At 38.3% G+C, this 15,150-nt stretch overlaps 1 protein-coding gene and 1 long non-coding RNA gene across 8 annotated transcripts in view; both read left to right on the top strand.

The window, feature by feature from the left end:
• Window positions 1-8,802, top strand: part of LOC122455876 — a 42,692-nt gene extending 33,890 nt beyond the window's left edge. The window contains exon 3 of the long non-coding RNA XR_006274381.1: window positions 8,209-8,802. This is a non-coding gene — a long non-coding RNA (uncharacterized LOC122455876). The remainder of the gene's footprint in view (window positions 1-8,208) is intronic.
• DIAPH2 (diaphanous related formin 2) overlaps window positions 1-15,150 on the top strand; it is an 835,399-nt gene that overhangs the window by 568,775 nt on the left and 251,474 nt on the right. The window lies entirely within an intron of this gene.

Here is a 15,150-nt window from a genome sequence, read left to right as displayed (position 1 = left end):
GGCAAGCTGAAGCTCATGAAGTTTCCTGGCCTCTGTCCATTTCCCCCCCCAAAAAGAAATATAATCCTTACCTAGGTATTTCCTCCTCTTATATGCAGAAATCATAGAACCAAGATTGAGAATCTGCTGTGACTGCACACCATCAAATAACAAGAATTTCTTATCAGTAGTATTGTGTTAGCTGTTTAACTTGTTACATTCTACATAGTTTTCAGTGAAGCAGTGAAGGTAACTTGGTAACAAAACAAGTCAGACATATCTGAAATTTTGAATGTTATGTTTTTATCCTAATTTGAATTAATCTTAATTAAATACTAATTCACTGCGTTCTTGTTTCGTTTCTTATTAACATCCCACTTTGCTTTTCATTTTTCTCTTTGTTACTATCCCTATAGTTTTTTTCCTCATTTCTGTTCATTGCTTGAGTTCATGTTCCTTGATTAAAGGAAGGAAAGCCTTTATGAACGAAATGCAATAGATGTACACCAACAGAGAGAGTTATCAGTAGGGCACTGGTGCTCTGCTTCACCAAGTATATGAAAAAATTAAATTTGTGTGGATGCGATGCCTGCCTTATGAACGACAAACTGCCTTAAGGGCATAAACAAAGGATAGTGATAAATAGGAATACATTTAGCAGGGTAATGTGTTTAACGGGGTGCTTCGGGGGTTGATGTAAGGTCCAGGTCAGAAGGGACCATTCTGATCATCTAGTCCGACCTCCTGCACAACGCAGGCCACAGAATCTCACCCACTCACTCCTATGAAAAACCTCACCTGTGTCTGAGCTATTGAAGTCCTCAAATCATGGTTTAAAGACTTCAAGGAGCAGAGAATCCTCCAGCAGTGACCCATGCCAAGTGACCTGTGCCCCATGCTACAGAGGAAGGCGAAAAACCTCCAGGGCCTCTTCCAATCTGCCCTGGAGGAAAATTCCTTCCCGACCCCAAATATGGCGATCACCTAAACCCTGAACATATGGGCAAGATTCACCAGCCAGATACTACAGAAAATTCTTTCCTGGGTAACTCAGTCACACTCTTACAGATTTGTTTATGGGTAGTCAGAAGAATGTTTACAATTGTTTAAAAATCATAAATTAAAGCTCACCTGTTATTCACTGTAGGCTGTGAAGTGGCATCTTCATGTGCTGGCCCAGCTGCGGGTGGGAAGGGCATGTGTGGGTGGGTAGAAGGTGGAGTTGGAAGGGAATGTGCAGGGACATATGCCATGTTGAATGTAAAGTAGACCAGAAAGTACATTGGGGATATGGAATATGGATTTGGGTGAGTGTATGTGGGAACATAGGAATCTGGGGGAAGCAGGATTTGAGGTATAGAGGAAGAGCAATCACAAACTGGCAGGGCATGGAGAGGAAATGTAGGTATTGCCAGAAAGAGTTGGTGGTGCATGCAGGGAGAGAGGCTACAGGGAAAGGCAGGGAGATGAATGTGGGGCTTATAGGGAGAAGGGGAGTATAGGGTTTAGCAGGAAGGTAGAGTGGTCTATCAATTAGCAGGTAGGCAGGTATGGGGATCAGGGAAGGAGGGTATGGGGGAAGATGGGGAGATGGATGTGGGGCATGCAGGGATGAGTGGTAGGGAGGAAAGGCAGTCATTTATCAAGGTTGAATTTTAAGATCTCCTACTTATGCAATATTGTAGGGCTTACTTTTCAGTGAGGATAAGAGTTTTTGTGTTAATCCTGTTAGTATATGTCTATCCAAGACCCACATTGATGTAACGTTCAGTGGAATTATATTTGTTCTCTGTGCATTTAATTACTACACATTTAATAAACTACACAGAAATGTACATCCAACAATACCTTCCCAGTAAGCGAACAAAATCAGAGGTCAAAGTGAAGGGTAGGTGAGTGATATAGTTTTGGGTTGGTGGTTTACTTTTTTTGTTTATTTTTTTGGTGAGACTATGAGATACACCACATGAGGGAGCCCCTTTCTATTTGTTAATGCAGACTGCATCTGGAAAAGTGCTTCATTTCTGGTATTTCTGTACAAGAAAGATACAGGAAAATTTAAATAAATTCATATAAGAAAAAGATGACATTATCACACTGGTAGATGTGCAGGTGAACGAGCTCCTGATGGCGTGGCTAATGTGATTAGGCCCTATGATGGTGTTCCCTGAATAGATATGTGGACACAGTTGGCAACAACAAACCCTGTTGTCACATATTTATTCAGGGAACACCATCATAGGGCCTAATCACATTATCCACGCCATCAGGACCTCGTTCACTTGCACATCTACCAATGTGATATGTGCCAGCAATGCCCCTCTGCCATGTACATTGGCCAAACTGGACAGTCTCTACGTAAAATAATAAATGGACACAAATCAGACATCACGAATTATAACATTCAAAAACCAGTCAGAGAACACTTCAGTCTCTCTAGTCACTCCATTACAGACCTAAAAGTCGCGATTCTTCAACAAAAAAAACTTCAAAAACAGACTCCAACGAGAGACTGCTGAATTGGAATTAATTTGAAAACTGGATACCATTAACTTCGGCTTGAATAAAGACTAGGTGTGGATGTGTCATTACAAAAAGTAAAACTATTTCCCCATGTTTATTTCCCCCCCTACTGTTCCTCACACATTCTTGTCAACTGCTGGAAATGGCCCATCTTGATTATCACTACAAAAGATTTTTTTTTCCCTCTCCTGCTGGTAATAGCTCACCTTAACTCTCGTTATAGTGTGCATGATAACACCCATTGTTTCATGTTCTGTGTGTGTGTGTGTGCGTGTGCGCGCATATATATATATATATATATATAATATCTCTTCCTACTGTATTTTCCACTGCATGGATCCGAAGAAGTGGGTTTTAGCCCAAAAAGCTTATGATCAAATAAATTTGTTCGTCTCTAAGGTGCCACAAATACTCTTGTTCTTTTTGTGGATACAGACTAACATGGCTACTACTCTGAAACCTACACTTGTTCTGTCTCTTCTTATTTCCTAAACAATACAAAGCTGACAAATTGCAACATTTCTCATTCTTTCAATCAGCTCCTTTTGATTTAATTAGCGGATTCTGCATGATACAGTGCGGATTTTACTTTTTTAATAGTTTGACAAGGAGATTGCAACAAACAAGGCAATTGGAAGCCTGCTAGGGTTCCAGGAGCTTCATAAATATGCAATGTGCTTCTCTTTATTTCCCCTGGCCCCTAAAGAAGAGAGATGCTGAATAAAATTAAAACCACGAGAACTTTAGAGTTATTACTAATTTAAAATGAGCACTGGCCATTTTACAGGTTTATCTAGATTTGAAGTCAAAGAAGTAAAATTAATGAGTGATATAATATTCATTTTATAATACTGTATTGCTTCTTTTTACTATTTACTGCTTACCTTTAAACTAAATATCTTTAGGTAAAACTAGTTTCCCTCTTGGATTATTCTTTCTCATTTAACAGCTTTATTGAGTTTTATGTTCTAGCTCACTATGCAGATAAAGCATTTTTTGTAGTAAAATGTAGTTTTCATGAGAATGAACATTAGTGTAATGTTACATTCAGATACCTGTTGTATCTCTCTGCAATCATGTAGTCATAACTTTGTCAAAAAATCCTTTCTTGGGTTGAAACTTTGTTTGTTTTTCCTGTCAGGGTGGAATTGTTTTAGTATTTGTATTTATTTATTTTAAAAATTTTAGGAAAATACCTGCAGTGCTTTGAGTTCTGGGACAGTGGGATACATTATCTTCAGCTTAATTTAAAAAAAAAGGAATTATTTTTAGTCCCAGTATATCAAAAAAGGATGAAAATGAAATTAATCTGCAAACTAATCCTTTGGCTCCACAAGGAAGTGTGCTAAATTTGGAGGGTAAACAACAAGTGACTCTCAAACTGCTTCATTGCATGTTCATTCATGGCATCTAGGATTTTAGTGGAGTCTTATGAAAACTACATATGCTGTTTATCTGGTTTGACCAGGCACCGGGCTGTTAATGGAACAGTTTGCACAAAGGAGATTGTGGAAACTATGGTTGAGTGGTTAAGGTGCTAACATGAAATTTGGGAGACACTGGATATGTTCCCAGCTCTACTGTAGGTTTCCTGTGTGAATCTGGGAAAGTCACTGTCTTCGTGCTTCAGTTTTCCATCTCTAAAGTGGTATCCCTATCTCGTAAGGTGGTTGTTAGGTGCTCCAATATTATAGTGGTGGGGGCATGTAAGTATGAAAGATAGTGTAGTAAGTTTCTAGCTAAAACATGTACTAAACCTATTTAATTAAACTCCAATAACAAACAGGATAGGAGAAAATAATGTTTTGTTTTGTTTTCTTATGGGAAGGTAGAATAGTCATAACGTAAATTGATAGTACTATTAAAGGTGAACTTTAAAGAGAAAAACTTGTTTTTTTTCTGCTTCTCTGATGTGTAAAGGTATTCTGAATTCTTTCTTCACAACTCCACTCTTGGTTTTTGTTGTTGTTGTTTTCTCTTTTGTTTTGTTAGCATGGTCCATTACAAATAGAGGAAACTCAGAATCTTGTGTTTTTAGTTTCATTACTCTTTCAAGCATTGAGAAATGGGAGGGTGACAAACCAGAAGAGAAGAAACGTGGGAATTTCACCCCTTTTATTCCAAGTGAGGTGAAAACTCCAAAAATGAATAGGTACAATTTAAATTATTAACCAAATATTGGTCAATTAACCAAAGACAGTTTTCTTTTCTTTTATAGTTTAAAAAATGCATTAAATGCAGAGAGGGGGGATGGTCTTGTGTTTAAGGCACTGGACCTGGGCCTAGGAGACGTGGATTCAGATCCTGACTCTGTTACAGCCTTTCTCTGCTTCTGTGTAAGGCCCTGATCCTTATACACATGGTTAGCCATAAGCACATGCATAAGTTGTTGAAGGATGGGGCCTAAATTTGTGAGAATTTTTAATTTCTCCCACGTTTTGTCTGTCCTGTGTATTTAGATTGTAAATTCTGGGGCAGGGGCAGCCTCTCAGCTATTGTGTAGAACAATAGGTTCCTAATCTGGGAAAATATTTATTCTATGTAATAAACTGTTAAGGTTACAGTCTTAAGTACTGAAAGTCAGGAATGGAAAAAAGTTCTCAGCCATACTGCACACACTGTATAGTATGATAAGCATTTAACAGGACAATTAGTTAGAGAATATTGTTTAGTCACATCAGGTTGGTCGCATTGTGCCTATCGGAATCTTAACATTTTCATACTCTGACTCTTGTGCATTTGAATATGTGGGCACTAAATTATCAATACATTATGGTGGTACTTTGCATTAAATATATTTGTTACTTTCTGCATGAATTCTCTTTATATACTACATGTGCTCTCCTGACCTAGGCATTCATTTTTCATACTTGGTTTCAGATGTACTAAACCTTGAAATCTTATATACTTCAAAAACTAATTCTAGAACTTTAAGAACGGATAAGAATAAGGGACTTACTAATGTTTCTGCTTTTAAAAGAACCTTGGAAAGGGATTAGAAGTGAACCCCATAGAAGTGTATTTCTCTCGTGGAAGTGTCTATCAGGTCTCCTGATTCAGCTCGTTAAAGTAGGGTACACCTGACAACTCAGTTAAATCCCAGCTAATTAAATCCAAACGAAGCAGGGAGACTGCATGAGCAAAAGAGGAGCTAAAATGGTTGCAATTTATATGAAAGATTTAGGGCAAACAAAGTTGTTAATGTTATAAGCTACTTTGTATCACTGTACATTTCCAAGCTAATATAACTTGTCCAGTAGTCGCAAAAAGAAAAGGAGTACTTGTGGCACCTTAGAGACTAACAAATTTATTAGAGCATAAGCTTTCGTGCATCCGATGAAGTGAGCTGTAGCTCACGAAAGCTTATGCTCTAATAAATTTGTTAGTCTCTAAGGTGCCACAAGTACTCCTTTTCTTTTTGCGAATACAGACTAACACGGCTGCTACTCTGAAACTTGTCCAGTAGTGGCAACCTTATAACGTGTTGTTCAGTTTGGTGCCAGACTTCTACTTTTTATTGTTCATAGCACATCCTGTGACAGTGCCTTAGTTATTTGAAATGATCATGTTTAATTAATACGAAAATAATATACAAAATGAGTTTTACAAAATCATAACATAAATATTTAATTTCTTTGCAATACCTGCATTTCAATTGTTTTCTTTAACTTTTCTTTATTCATCTAAACAGATTTTACCTAGTTACTCTCCGGGGAAGGTACTCTAGAGATTCATTACTCTTACAATATTTTCTGTTTGATGTATTCTTGACTATCATGTCTTTTGTGTTGCTTCCTAATTTGTGTATCAATAGTGATTACCGTTAATTGTGGTGACCACTAAAAGTGAGTGAAATTTGAATTTCAAAGCTGTATAAAACAAGTTTGCTTCTTAGTATTGTGTCAAAGAATCTAAATCAAAGTATTTTTAAATGAGAATTATAATAAAACAAGATGAGTATCCTTTGTAACAGGTGTTATATAAACCTTGATTAAAATTCATAGTTAAAAATATAGTCAATTGTCTTCTGATCTTTAAACATTTGATTTCTGGTGAACTTGAAAGACTGGCGTAGACAGGCATGCAAGCAGAGCTTCTCCAATTTATGAGTATATAAATGGTATAGAAAAATAATTTAATATCAGCAATACAAGCAGCATTATGAAATGTTGAAAAGGAAAGCTGCAAACTGCCTTTACATTTTTTATATCAAGCTGGCTTAATATTTATTTTTCTCCAAAGATTGTTTTTTTTAAATATACTTCTTATAATTAAGCAAACACTTCAAAGATTTTGACATATTTTAAGATGTCAAGACTAACACACGCACATTTTCTAAACATGAGGTTCGTTTTCTTATATATTGAAGAGGACGGAAAATTTGAATAGCATCACAGAAAGGCACCTAAAGTTTCATTCAAATTAATTGTGGCGTACTGTGTAAGTATTTAGAGACAGGAAGATGTCAAATACTTATGCCACCTGGAATTAAAATGCCATAAGGATGGTACTATGTATAGTTTGAGTTACAAAATAAATATATTATTTTCCACAGGAATTTAAATATATTCCATACCTCTAGATTTATTATTATTTACTTTCTTATTATTACAATATGTTTCATTAAATCCCTTGGGAGCAGAATTTGCTTAAATCTTATACCCGTCAAAATTAAGCAAATAAATTATTCTATGAAATCTATAAAATATTTATTCTGAATTTATGAATTCAGAAACATCTTTACTCTTGGAATGGGTGGCAACAATATTATTCCAAAAATAAATTAAATCCAAGTTCTAAAATTGATCTTTATCCTCTGACTTCCCTGTGATAATAGCAAGAAGGTCATCAACCTTTTAAATTAAAACATTTCATACTGATTCAAACGTGCATACTCTAGATACTGAAGTTATATTTCATTGTTTAAACTGAACATGTTTAAACTCTTAAGGCTCTTTTTCCATCTCTTTTCATTACCTATGAGTGACATAAAGTATGACTGGTATTTTGTCTCGTCATCTTTTAATATTCCTCATTGTGTCCTATCATGAACTGAGAATGAAGACAGACAACTTGGGTTTGAACAGAATTTTGGTCGCTTTTTAGGCCCCGGGTCCTCTTACTGCCTCTGGTGACGTATCACACACGGAGGGGTCTGCTTCCCCTAGTCATCAGGCTAAATGTTCTCAGACTACTTTAAATCTCCCCTCTTTTCATGTCCCTGAAAACATATACATGAGAGCATTGTACTGCAGGTCTGGAGAAAATTGAAGAACATTGGGGGAAGAGTGAAAAGGACTGCCAATATATTGTACCCTTAATGGCTATGTTTACTTAGTTATCAATTAGACGGCTGTAGTCCTGTTCTTTTCCATTGCTCTGTTCCAAAACATATGTGGCCAAAGTGGGTGGAAATGACCATCTATCACACTACTCTTATTAACTTTGTGAGCTTGACATATCCGTTACTCTTTAAAAGTGTGGCACACTTTTCATTCCTGTGGGAACCATGAAAACCCCTTCAGACCAGCTTTACAGCTTCTATTGGTGATTTGTACTGTCAGAGGAGCACACATGCATATGGTTACTTTAAAAAGTTATAAAGTTCCGTTTCCTGTTAAAAAATGGAGCATTGTATGTTTTCAACTAGGCATTTGCAATAGAAAACAAATCTTCAGAAATGATCTGTTGGGATTTCTTCTTCAGATGGAGTAATTCAGAAGCCCTTATTTATCTGCCCCTGCCTAGAGACTCCATGAAGATATGAAGCACTGAACTGCATTTCTTGATCAACAGAGATACAAGTCAGAAAGACGGCACCGGAGATTTGCTGATATACAGTTCTATCACTTAAATAACAGACTACTTTATATTTATGTAGGGGGAAAGGGCCCAGCAGATTGTCTTCAGTAATTATTCTGTAATTTCCTTTGAAATTTGACCTCATGAAAGTGATAGATTAATATAATTGCCTAGAGCCAGGAATATTATGGATAGACACTGAAGCTTCCCAAACAGCTCTCCCAGTTTATATTAAGATGAAAATAATTTTGCTTTTCTCCTGCTTCCCCTGCAAATCAGACAGGACTTGCCTTCATTAGAAAATTAGGTATTGTTTGAATACATCATTCAGATTTTGTGTTAAATGTGTCTTTCCAGTTTGTGAAGATAGGGACTGTCATAAAGGGAAGGGTAACCACCTTTCTGCTTACAGTGCTATAAAATCCCTCTTGGACAGAGGCAAAGTCCTTTTACCTGTAAAGGGTTAAGAAGTTCAGGTAACCTGGCTGGCACCTGACCCAAAATGACCAATGAGGGGACAAGATATTGGAGGAGGGTGGGGGAAAGGCTTTTGTCTGTCTGTGTGATAACTTTGCCGGGAACAGATCAAGATTGTAAGCCCTGCAACTCCTGTAAAGTTAGTAAGTAATCTAGCTAGAAAATGTGTTAGGTTTTCTTTGTTTTGGCTTGTGAAATTCGCTGTGCTGGAGGAAATGTGCATTCCTGTTTTTGTGTTTCTTTTGTAACTTAAGGTTTTGCCTAGAGGGATTCTCTGTTTGAATCTGACTGCCTGTAAGATTATCTTCTATTCTCATCTTACAGAGTTGTTCTCTTATCTTTTTTTGTTCTTGTAATAAAGTTCTGTTTTTTAAGAATCTGATTGGGCTTTTTGGGTCTTAAAAATCCAAGGCTGGTTTGTGCTTATCTTGATTATTCTCAAGCCTCTCCAGGAAAGGGGGTGTAAGGGCTTGGGGGGATATTTTGGGGAAATAGGAACTCCAAGTAGTCCTTTCCCAGATTGTTTGTTAAATCACTTGGTGGTGGCAGCGTTTACCTGATCCAAGGGCAAAGACTTTATGCCTTGGGGAAGTTTTAACCTAAAAATAAGCTTGGGGGTCTTTCATGTGGGTCCCACATCTGTACCCTAGAGTTCAGAGTGGGGAAGGAGCCCTGAAAAGGACAAATTCTGTTTAACATTGTTTCAGACTGTTCTGGTTAACCTTGTGATTCTGGCAGGGTTTAAAAACAAATGATTGTCAGAATGTTTACAAAGCAATCCCTGTCTATATAGGCTGCACATTTGTGTTAAATATTTTTAATTAACATTATTCCTGAAGTTCTCATACTACATAATTTTCTAGGTTTCAGAATAACAGCCGAGTTAGTCTGTATTTGCAAAAAGAAAAGGAGTACTTGTGGCACCTTAGAGACTAACAAATTTATTTGAGCATAAGCTTTCATGAGCTACAGCTCACTTCATCGGATGCATTTGGTGGAAAATACAGTGGGGAGATTTATATACACACACAGAGAGCGTGAAACAATGGGTTTTATCATACACACTGTAAGGAGAGTGATCACTTAAGATGATCCATCACCAGCAGCGGCGGGGGAAAAGGAGGAAAACCTTTCATGGTGACAAGCAAGGTAGACCATTTCCAGCAGTTAACAAGAACATCTGAGGAACAGTGGGAGATGGGGTGGGGTGGGGGGGAGAAATAACATGGGGAAATAGTTTTACTTTGTGTAATGACTCATCCATTCCCAGTCTCTATTCAAGCCTAAGTTAATTGTATCCAGTTTGCAAATTAATTCCAATTCAGCAGTCTCTCGTTGGAGTCTGTTTTTCAAGTTTTTTTGTTGAAGGATAGCCACCCTGAGGTCTATAATCGAGTGACCGGAGAGATTGAAGTGTTCTCCAACTGGTTTTTGAATGTTATAATTCTTGATGTCTGATTTGTATCCATGTATTCTTTTATGTAGAGACTGTCCAGTCTGACCAATGTACATGGCAGAGGGGCATTGCTGGCACATGATGGCATATATCACATTGGTAGATGCGCAGGTGAAAGAGCCTCTGATAGTGTGGCTGATGTGATTAGACCCTATGATGGTGTCCCCTGAATAGATATGTGGACAGAGTTGGCAACGGGCTTTGTTGCAAGGATAGGTTCCTGGGTTGGTGGTTCTGTTGTGTGGTGTGTGGTTGCTGGTGAGTATTTGCTTCAGATTGGGGGGCTGTCTGTAAGCAAGGACTGGCCTGTCTCCCAAGATCTGTGAGAGTGATGGGTCATCCTTCAGGATAGGTTGTAGATCCTTGATGATGCGTTGGAGAGGTTTTAGTTGGGGGCTGAAGGTGATGGCTAGTGGCGTTGTGTTATTTTCTTGGTTGGGCCTGTCCTGTAGTAGGTGACTTCTTGGTACTCTTCTGGCCCTGTCATTCTGCTTCTTCACTTCAGCAGGTGGGTATTGTAGTTGTACGAATGCATGATAGAGATCTTGTAGGTGTTTGTCTTTGTCTGAGGGGTTGGAGCAAATGCGGTTATATCGTAGAGCTTGGCTGTAGACAATGGATCGTGTGGTATGATCTGAATGAAAGCTAGAGGCGTGTAGGTAGGAATAGCGGTCAGTATGTTTCCGATATAGGGTGGTGTTTATGTGACCATCGCTTATTAGCACCGTAGTGTCCAGGAAGTAGATCTCTTGTGTGGACTGGTTCAGGCTGAGGTTGATGGTGGGATGGAAATTGTTGAAATCATGCTGGAATTCCTCAAGGGCTTCTTTTGCATGGGTCCAGATGATGAAGATATCATCAATGTAGCACAAGTAGAGTAGGGGCATTAGGGGACGAGAGCCGAGGAAGCGTTGTTTTAAGTCAGCCATAAAAATGTTGGCATACTGTGGGGCCATGCGGGTACCCATGGCAGTGCCGCTGATTTGAAGGTATACATTGTCCCCAAATGTGAAATAGTTATGGGTGAGGACAAAGTCACAAAGTTCAGCCACCAGGTTAGCCGTGACACTATCGGGGATACTGTTCCTGATGGCTTGTAGTCCATCTTTGTATGGAATGTTGGTGTAGAGGGCTTCTACATCCATAGTGGCCAGGATGGTGTTTTTAGAAAGCTCACCGATGGATTGTAGTTTCCTCAGGAAGTCAGTGGTGTCTCGAAGATAGCTGGGAGTGCTGGTAACGTAGGGCCTGAGGCGGGAATCTACATAGCCGGACAATCCTGCTATCAGGGTGCCAGTGCCTGAGATGATGGGGCATCCAGGATTTCCAGGTTTATGGATCTTGGGTAACAGATAGAATACCCCAGGTCGGGGTTCTAGGGGTGAGTCTGTGCGGATTTGTTTTTGTGCTTTTTCAGGGAGTTTCTTGAGCAAATGGTGTAGTTTCTTTTGGTAACCCTCAGTGGGATCAGAGGGTAATGGCTTGTAGAAAGTGGGGTTGAAGAGCTGCCTAGTAGCCTCTTGTTCATGTTCCGACCTATTCATGATGGCGACAGCATCTCCTTTGTCAGCCTTTTTGATTATGATGTCAGAGTTGTTTCTGAGGCTGTGGATGGCATTGTGTTCTGCACGGCTGAGGTTATGGGGAAAGTGATGCTGCTTTTACACAATTTCAGCCCGTGCACGTCGGCGGAAGCACTCTATGTAGAAGTCCAGTCTGCTGTTTCGACCTTCAGTAGGAGTCCACCCAGAATCCTTCTTTTTGTAGTGTTAGTAGGAATATGTGGGCTAATATGTTGGTCAGAGGTGTGTTGGAAATATTCCTTGAGTCGGAGTCATCGAAAATAGGATTCTGGGTCACCACAGAACTGTATCATGTTTGTGGGGGTGGAGGGGCAAAAGGAGAGGCCCCAAGATAGGACAGATTCTTCTGCTGGGTTAATAGGGCCTAATCACATCAGCCACACTATCAGAGGCTTGTTCACCTGCGCATCTACCAATGTAATATATGCCATCATGTGCCAGTAATGCCCCTCTGCATGTACATTGGTCAGACTGGACAGTCTCTATGTAAAAGAATAAATGGACACAAATCAGACGTCAAGAATTATAACATTCAAAAACCAGTTGGAGAACACTTCAATCTCTCTGGTCACTCGACAGACAGACCTAAGAGTGGCTATCCTTCAACAAAAAAGCTTCAAAACCAGACTCCAACGAGAGACTGCTGAATTGGAATTAATTTGCAAACTGGATACAATTAACTTAGGCTTGAATAGAGACTGGGAATGGATGAGTCATTACACAAAGTAAAACTATTTCCCCATGTTATTTCTCCCCCCACCCCACCCTCCACTGTTCCTCAGATGTTCTTGTTAACTGCTGGAAATGGCCTACCTTGCTTGTCACCATGGAAGGTTTTCCTCCTTCCCCTCCCCTCCCGCTACTGGTGATGGCTCATCTTAAGTGATCACTCTCCTTACAGTGTGTATGATAAAACCCATTGTTTCATGCTCTCTGTGTGTGTAGATAAATCTCCCCACTTTATTTTCCACCAAATGCATCCGATGAAGTGAGCTGTAGCTCACAAAAGCTTATGCTCAAAGAAATTTGTTAGTCTCTAAGGTGCCTACCACTACTCCTTATAATTTTCTAGTGAAGAACAAACCTTTCGTGCACCTCTAACCTGACTCGCTGCTGAATTGTTAGAAAGTTATCTAGTTTTATTATATAGACAAACATCCAATAATATTTTTTTGCAGTCACAAAGAACTTTTCACTTATATGATAGTGCATTTCATCAAAGCTTTCCGCCAGGACATGATTTTGTATGAACAGACACCGTATTTTGTCTAATCAAAGACCTATAGAGGAAAAGTGTTATGTAAGAGCAAAATACTGTAATGTATTCTCTTTCAAATGCTTCTATCACTGTAGTATCTAGCTATTGTGTCATCTTTCAATGATGGGTTATCATTTTGGTTTCCTTATTAGCATAACTGGATTACAGTAAGAGTTCAGTATGAAAAAATGACTTTTCAAATCAAAAAGTATTGAAAGTGGTTTTATGTCAATTTAACAATAAATGACATGCAGACAATTTAAATTAACTGATCAAAATAACTGGTATTCCCTTCTTTAAGTGAAAATTATAACTAATTGTCCATCTAATTGTCTGTCCTTCCAACTGTCTGTCTATCTTTAGGCCAGATTTGGCAGAGTTTATACAGACCAAATCAGCTTCTGCATCTAAAATTCCTCACTAATCATAACAGTTCTTCTTTTTTATCCACTTTTAAAATGCCAAAGGATTGAGTGATGGTAGAATTGAGAAGATTTACAGACTGTGGCTTTTTGCTCTGCTCTGCAGTTTCTAAGAAGGTCAGCATGTTAGTAATAATTTCCTGTTTCTATCGCTGGTCACTAACATTATTTATTATAGAGCCGTAACATCCATCTTCATTATGTATCTAAAACAATATTACAATGAACATAAAATTATTGTTGATAGCTGCCGACACTGATGTTTGTTCTATTTGTGCTTTCTTTTAAATCTTACTGTCTGAATGAACTGTTAATAATTGCTGTACTTGAGACAGCTGAATTTCTTCTGTGTTTCCCACAACCCTTTGGGCAGAGCCAAAACATTCCAGTGAAGATTTCTGCATTATTATGCAGAACGGACAGGTTTTCTGCAGGAAGAAATAACTACATAGATGTCTTCATTACAACTCAGATTAATGAGTGTATGCTATATGAGCCTTGTACTAAATGCTCTCTATAGCTATATAGATATACCAAATGTATATAGATATATATAGATATACCAGATGCCTTCCACTGCAGCATAGATCACTTGCAGGATTAAAGTAGTGTAAGTGTGAATTCTCCGGGTGTAATGCGTCCGATGAAGTGAACTGTAGCTCACGAAAGCTTATGCTCTAATAAATTTGTTAGTCTCTAAGGTGCCACAAGTACTCCTTTTCTTTTTGTGAATTCTCTGTAACTTGAAATCTTTAAACCATAATTTGAGGACTTCAGTAACTCAGTCACAGGATGGGGTCTATTTCAGGACTGGGTATATGAGTTTCTGTGGCCTGCAACATTCAGAAGGTCAGATTAGATGATCACAACGATCCCTTCTGACCTTAAAGTCTATGAGTATAAGTCTATCAAGATGTAGAGGTACATACAATAAATAGGTTACACGGTAATTAGATATGAGAATGCAACTACATAAAACCTACATTTCTGAAGGTCATTCCTTTGGTATTTGGGTAGAAGAGTTTATAGTTAGTTGTCTGTATGCGAGTTAGAGGACCACTATGTATTTAAAAATACTTAATTTGTAAAAAATCTGTTCTAGCAAGTTCTAAACGCAGTCTTCAAGGTGCAATGTGCCATTTGATCTTGTTTCTATTTATATTTTATAGTAGCACCTTTATTGAAACAGCACTATGGCTCATGTAAGTGTCAGCTAATATTTATTTAGGAAACTAGCATAATAGGCATCCATGCTCTTGTCAACATGTCTATGTATATTCCATTTAATGTTAGTAGGAATTGTGTACCCTGAGAACAAAATGTGCTTCACTCTATAAACATGATGCAGCAATAGGGATAGCCTGCTGTGCTGATCATTGCTGTGTGCTGTTGCAGCTGAAGAATGTGAAGTGATTACATTCTGTCTCATGGTTTGTGTTGGAGGTCCTTTGCATCACTCCAAAGTACATTTTTTGTGAAGTCAATAAAAGAGTGAGTAGGTGTAAGTACGGATCAGAAAATAAACAAAAAACAACGCAAATTGTACCAGATGAAAAAATTGGAAAAATAGTCATTTTACAATATGCATTATATTCTTTCTAAATAAGTAGATGTATAGATTCCAAGGCCAGAAGTCCCATTAGGATCATC

Source organism: Dermochelys coriacea, chromosome 9 (genome assembly GCF_009764565.3).
Source record: "Dermochelys coriacea isolate rDerCor1 chromosome 9, rDerCor1.pri.v4, whole genome shotgun sequence".
Taxonomy (NCBI): Eukaryota; Metazoa; Chordata; order Testudines; family Dermochelyidae; genus Dermochelys; species Dermochelys coriacea.
The sequence above is the reverse complement of the archived record's forward strand: the minus strand, read 5'-3'. Positions and strand labels throughout refer to the sequence as shown.